The sequence below is a fragment of the Micromesistius poutassou genome (genome assembly GCF_964030765.1).
Source record: "Micromesistius poutassou genome assembly, chromosome: 5".
NCBI lineage: Eukaryota > Metazoa > Chordata > Actinopteri > Gadiformes > Gadidae > Micromesistius > Micromesistius poutassou.
The window spans coordinates 13,595,624-13,603,096 of record NC_140275.1 but is presented as its reverse complement, the minus strand read 5'-3'; positions in this window follow the sequence as shown (position 1 = coordinate 13,603,096).

The following is a 7,473-nucleotide window of genomic DNA, read 5'->3' as shown; positions in this document are numbered from 1 at the left end:
ATTAAGTCTGTACAACATAGGATAACTCGCTGCAAGTTCAATACCAATAACAAAAACAATGGCTTTTATATTGTTATATTATAATTATGTTGCTTACATTGTTATTAAGTCTCTTCTCCTACGACTTAATAGGAGAACGCGGACGTGAAACAGATTCATAATCCACTAGATGCTTCAGTTGCTTTTTATATTAGACATATATCCAGGGTGCGGATGAATTGTATATTTTATCTTTTCTAATGTGTTTGAAATAAAATAACATATAAACAACAATATTAAGTGGATTTCACTTCCACTCTTCCGTCTGCTGATGAGGGAAGGGAGCATGGGCCGAGAGCTTATTCCGAACACGTTCTTTTTTGGAAATAGAAACATGCGACCATGACGTGTCCACGTAGGCTTTAGAATTTAGAATTGATTTCGCTGATAAATAACGAGTGGCAAATGGGATGCTGAAAAGGAAAATATGAAGTCTCTGCATCGGAATGTCTCCCCTCATTTGGTTGCCAGATTCTGAGCTGGAAACACTTAGTAGAGAGAGAGAGAGAGAGAGAGAGAGAGAGAGAGAGAGAGAACCTACATGGTATGCATAGGAGGAGCAGAGAATACGCTGCTTAATGGGACCTAGATCTGGCCGGTGAGATGAGCTAGAGGTTAAGAGTGTGGAACCGTAATCGTCTCCTAATGTTAAACAAAAATCTTAACTACAGGAAATAGGCTTGTTATCATAATATAACCATCTGCATTGGCCGACAACCAGACCTAAAATTGCGGCTGTTTACTATTTTTTGAGGCAGGCCAAAAAAGCATTTTGACAGATAAAGCCAGATATCCTTAACGATTGGTCTGCTTGTTTTTAGTTCCATGGCCAGAAACTAGAGTAAATAGACAGAACAAGGACAGAAAAAAAGAAAGGTTTGTTTACATAGCTATTAGCTTTGTTTGAGGTCTTTACTCGATAATCCCAACAGTTCCGCCCCGAGCTTCCGAATGAGTAGCGTTCAAAAGCGCTACGGCTTCTTTGTACAGTTGCCGCGTGCGTATCAGTGTTGGAACATGAAATAAATAGCAAGAATAACATTCAACAAACAAGTTTATTAAAACCCCTAAACACAAGTTTAGGGTCTAATTCCTCCTGGGTTTGGTTTGTTCGTGTTTGGCCTCCCACATCCAGAGGATACTATAACAGAAACACCCATAAACAGTTGTTTTTACTTGACTATTTGATTATTTCATTATTTTTCCTTTCCCCCTGTGTGTAAATTAAGATAAAGAATGGGAATACAGCTGGGAAATACACGTTAGGGGAGAAAAGGTGGACAGTGGAGTAGTTCAACACCTTGTTCTCACATCAGACTCACCGAGACAGTGACACACGCAAATAACAAGCAAAAGCAAAAATGTGTGGAAGTGGTGGTGGTGGGTGGGGTGAGGTGGGGTGGGGTGGGGTGGCTAAACCTGTGGGGATTCCACCTGTGTTCTGCAAACACCGGCGAAGTTGTTGAAGCGTTCTGTCAACCCACTAAACCCTCTGTGCGTTTATAGAATAAATTGAGGCTCAAACTGACAAAACACGAACAGTTAACAAAAAAGAAGAAAAAAAAACCCTCTGAAAGACACTTTCAGATCACCTAGCGATCGCGAGCCTGGTGCTAGCATTAGCTTTACTGGTGACCAGGAACAAAACCTCAAATGGCTCTTTTATGTTGGCAGGACGCCCGGCTCCTTGATGATGTAATCAGCGGTTTGGTTCCTGTGGCCGGGGGGCATCGTAGTCATTGTTGTTCTTTTTCCATCAGGAATAGGGCATGTGGCCCTCATCAGAATGTATCATGGGACGTCTCGTTGGGCGATACTCTGCCGACTCTTTCGAGAGATGCAGTACTGTAAAATCCAAAATAAACATACACTTTACCGTGACTCGGGCTAATGAAAACGTTGTTTTGCCGTGTCTCGCGTGAGAGACGCTGTGGCACAATGCTCGCCCCATAACGACGAATCATTTCACGATTAATGGCTAAACAACCACCAGACACAATAGCTGACATTCCATTGCTCCTTTGCTTCCAAAATGGAGGCGGTCATTGCAACGTGTCGCGTGATGTACAAGCCCTATAAGGCGAACATGATCCGTATGAAGCGCTGCATGCGTAGGGGTTATTGGAATAGCAAAGCGGCCTCTATGCTAGAGGAGTGAGGGGGATAGGCTCTCAGGTCCCAGCGACTGCGCGGCACCCTTGTAACTGCCGCCTCCCCTGCTGAGAAGGACCTTACGTAAAAGCAACCAACAGCTGGAAGTGCTTAAAAACCAAAAGCCGGCATATTAAACTTTTCTTTTTCTTTTTTAAAACAAAGCAAAAATGGTCTCTCGCACTTCTTCACATTCCTCGGGTAATATATCGTCTCTCGTCTTGAATATCAGAGGGAGTGTAATTCCTTTCTTTCGCTCGTCCATTTTTTATTTGATCTGGCTTGTTTAGTCGCGCTTTGCCTGCCAAACAGACAACGGTTTTTTTGTTTTTTGTTTTTTTTACCAAGATGGGAAAACTGATGCTGAAGCTGTTGCTTACTTCAAAAAACAAGGTCACGCCAGGACGGATTGGGAAGACGGTGCACAGATGACATCATCGCCAGCATCATCACCACTCACTCACACACCTTCCTCTAAAGTACCAACCGCCTCTTTTTATCCAAGGTTTTTATAGAATAGGCGAAGATGTTAAAGAGAGAGGATTAGGATGAGATGTCTGGATAATTTTACACCGTAAGGCTGTTTCCTCTAACGCAGATGGAAGCAATGTGGGTATGAAATGAATAGATAACGAAGGCGACAAGAAAAATGACTTTTAGATAAACACGACCAAATATCAAAATCACATTATTTGGTCTCGCTATTGTTAAGACTGGATGACGACGTCACGCATTCCACAGGGATTTAATGAATGTCTTAGAACAAAAAGCAGATGTAATTCTGTCTATAAGATGTCGGGTGTGTGTGTGTTTTGGGAAAGGGGGGACCATATAGCTTAACCATGTATTACTGTGCAACTATTTGCCGTGGGCATCACTAAACCCTTATTTCTTTTTACAAGGATATCACAAGCACAAGTTGCTGGCGTGTTGGAGCCGTGGAACCTAGTTACTGTTGAAATAATAACAGGAGAAAGCACTAATCATCCAGTGGAAAGGCAATGCCAGGAGAGAGAGAGAGAGAGACAGAGAGAGAGAGAGAGAGAGACTGACTGACTTCTGGATCATGATGAAAGCAATGGCGCAGTTGCAATATTGGTCCAAGGGAAATGTGTTATGTATTGGAAACTAATGTTGTTGTGAAAAAACACTACGGTGAAAAATAGATGTAAATTGCCCTATTACAGGACATTTTGTGAATAACAAGCCGTCTGGCACATGGCAGGACATACAATTCATGATTTGGGCATTTTGGTTTTAATAGGTCTGAAATATTGTTTTTAGTAGAACATAACATTTTTATTACTTTTACTAACATTTATTTTAACGCATGACAACAAAGATTGTCTGCGGTCCCTAATATGTCCATTTACTTTTAAGAGCACCTAATGCATACAACATGTAACTCCATGGGTGCTGCTTTTACCTCTGCAAAACACTCAACTCTTAAACTTAACTTAACTTAAACTTTTAAAAGGAAATGGTGGTCTGCCATGGCTGCTGATTCACCGGCAACACATGAGACGGTCCGATGCTCGACTACAGACGCACAATATATATATATCTGCGTGTGTTTTACGACAAAGTGACATTGTGTTTCCCTGGCTGGTTTGGGACAAGCCGGTAGTGTTTGTGTGCAGGCCTCTGTTGCCATCTGAGCAGAGTTAAGGCATGGGGCCTTACTCCAGTCTAGAGACTCTTGTCGGAGTTCATTTCCCCCAAACCTCCTCAGCTCAATGAGTTCCAGATGTTTCACAGACGAAAGTGAATTTTTAAGGGGGAGGGGGATGCTAGTCATAGGTTTTTTTTAAACTCATTCTTCAAGATACAAACATAAATCTTCCAATACTTTCAAGGTCCTATGTTTATTTCACATTTATAAATAATTGGAAATTGATTCAATACAGACACAGGCACTATTGTTATATAATTATTCATAAAGAAATCGTGAAACTTGTTGATGTGTGTCTGCCACCGAAAAACAATAGACTTTTTGTACCTTTTAAAGTTGGTAGTCTGATGTGGGCTACAAGTCTCACAGCACATTAAGATACAACACTCCAGCACTGGTCCAACCAGGACGTTCTCTTGTTGTTTTTTGTCTCAGCTGCAGACGGTGAGTCTGCGCTACACACATCTCAACAGTTTCAAATAACAAGCAGTATAAAAAGCACTCCCGGTCTAATAAAGTCCTGACATGCATATCTGCTCTGGATTGTAACGTTTACCTTTTCTCCGAGCCTTTCAATTCAAATAGCAGCTCAGGAAAAACAAGAGGAGAAGAGAAGGAGGTGTTTCTTGGAGATGCATGCGCTGCGTGTGTGGTCTCTCGCTCTCTCCTCTCTCTCTCCTCCCCCCCCCCCCCCCCACTCTGTCTCTCTCTCTCTCTCCCCCTCTGTCTCTGTCTCTCTCTCTCTCTTCCCCTCTGTCTCTCTGTCTCTCTCTCTCTGGAGCAACCCAAGGTAATGAAGTCACCAGAGGAAGAAATATGTAGCTCTCTATTTTTAATAAATCTCAAATCCCTCTGGCCTGAGGGCTAGATGAGTAGGAGAAGCCAGGACCGAGTGTTCTTCTTGGCACACGTTGAGGTTCCTGCCTGCATGAACGATAACTCTCTGTCCCCCTATCTCGTTTGATGAAATACCTCAGGTTTCATACAACGTGTATACTTCATGTCTAAATCCCCAAAGAAAACACACAGAGAACACACAGACATGCTCTGCTAGTGTGTAGTCCTGTGAACTGTTCACAACACACACCAGCAAATAATAAATAAGCACATTCTGAATATAAACTCTTGAACCCTTGTTCCTTTTTCGTATTTTTTTCCATTTTTTTCCAAAGGGGGGTTTTAAGGTTGTTCTAAATAAATAAATCAATTCTTCATTGTGGTGTGATTCTACCATGAGAAACATGTTTTGCTAATAAAACCTTTGACCTCCACTGTAATCGATCAAGGAGGAGCACTACCCATTATACCCACACTCCTACACCTTCGGCTGGACGCTACAACTCTGTGTGTGTGTGTGTGTATCAGTGTGTGTGTGTCAGTTTTTGTGTGTGTGTGTCTGTGTGTGCGTGCGTGCGTTACATTCAAACGTTAGCGATTGCTTCTTCTCCTAAGTCACATGACCGCGATTAAAACATTGTTTGCTTTCCTTCCCGGTAGTGGCACACGCTGGCTACTGCGGACAACATTGGCAGCAGATGTGGTGGGGCCCCGAGAAAATAAACTGTCCACGGAGGACGCTGTCCGCAGAAGCTAAATATTGACTCAGTGACCTGTAATCAGATTCACACACATGACAAAATGGAAATAAACAGCAAACGTTCGCCCGTGCCGCGACGCCTTCTGTGTGTAAACCTGCCCGCCACAACACAGGACCCCGTAACGCGCTTGGGAAAAGCCTGTGTGTGTGTGTGTGTGTGTGTGTGTGTGTGTGTGTGTCGTGGGCTGGCTGCGGAGTCGATGTGGTAATGGCGGGGGGATTTGTTTGTGACACACCAGAGAGCAAAAATAGAAAACATGAAACCATATTACAGATTATGACTTGGCTCTGTCACATATCGTTTGAAATATATTTTGACTTGGATTGGATGTGAACGGTGTTGTTGTGTCTGGTTTTCGACATTTCAGTTTAAAAAGAAAAAAGAACTTTGAAAAGTGTTTTATAACACTTTTTAATCCAGAAAGGATTGCGTACAGAGTGTATCCTTTCAATCTCCTCGTACGGTTTTTATTTAATCTCTTGCCATTTTCTAAATGTCTTCAGAGAGACGAGGGACACGGTTGGGTTTTGAAGTGCTGATAGATGTTCCTGTAGCCTGTGAAACAGATAACCTTCTGCCGCTCATCTGTTTATAAGATCATTGTTAATCCAAACATCTGTTTATCCGCCCAAGTCACAGAGCTGCCTGCCTGCTTCTCTACTGGGAGAAGAACAATCTAGCATCTTGCCTACATTCTCTCTCTTTCATAAATTATGGGCCCGGCCATAAGCTCTTCATGTGGTTGGAATCTGGAGATTAAACAATGAACCTAAATCAGCCTCATCCAGAGGTGTAATAAATTAGAAATTCTCTTTGGCCCGGTCTTTCCTCTCTCTAGTTCCCTATGCACCCTCATCGGGTTGACATTACTGTCTCCTCTTGTGTACCAAATGATATGCTGATGGAAACAAAAAAAACCTTGACTTGCATGAATATGTTTGTTGAGGTGTCCTGGAAAAAGCTCCCTCGCAGTTTAAATGCTGAGGTTTTCACTTTCATTGTTTGAATTAGTTTCATATTAAGGGAGGACGTTACAAGCCACAAAGGCACGCATTACACATTCACTGAATATTGCCACATGTATGCTTGTTGCTATTTGAATTGTTAGTATCTTATGCTGGATAAATGGCAGGTACTGGATGCTGTATGAATTTGAGTAACATATGTCACACCAAAAGCGTTGTGAGGTTAGTAGTGAGGATTTGCTGCTGTTTATTTCTTGATGTCTAACCAACTGACTTCTAACCACACAACATTGTTTTCTTCTTTGCTATTCAATGCTCCCATGACTTCATTCAATTCCAAATGGGAACATTTGTGCTCTCTGCTCCTCAGAGAAATGTCAAGCAGTGAGAGACTTCACATCTCAACTATGAGATACAAGTATGCAATTCTTATGAATGAAATGCTGCTCTTTTAGCTGTATCTCCCCCTTTGAACAAAATTAACTGATGAACTAAACTGGCTTTCCTGTATCCCCCTGGGTAGGTGCTGATGGCAAATACATGTGACAATAAATGCACTGGAGATCTACACTTTATCGTATGGAAATTACTTTCTCTTTCCAGTATAGCACACACTTCATTTTCTTATTCCAATAGATGAAGTGGAACTATAATCAGGCATAATGATACCTTATATTGCATTTTGCACACAATCACTCTTGTTAACAATGGGACTTTCCTTCTCATTTGCAACAGATGTTTGGAAAAATCGATTTCATGCAATACAATAAAACATCTGCCATAGTATTATTTTTCGGTATTCTATGATTTGATCTCAAATGAAAGCAGCATATTTTATCATTTGCCAGGAAGTCAAATTAATGCAGTATAGGAATATCTGTGCCAAGCCAGATTTTTACAACATCAAGCCCCTGCCATTGTTCCAGGTTACGCTTGTTTCATCCATTCGTTTGATTAAGGGGAAAATTAGTTATTTCAGAAAGATTAATGATCCCACAAATTGTATTTTTTTCTACACAGGGGGGTCATATTATCAGAAAATAATTGA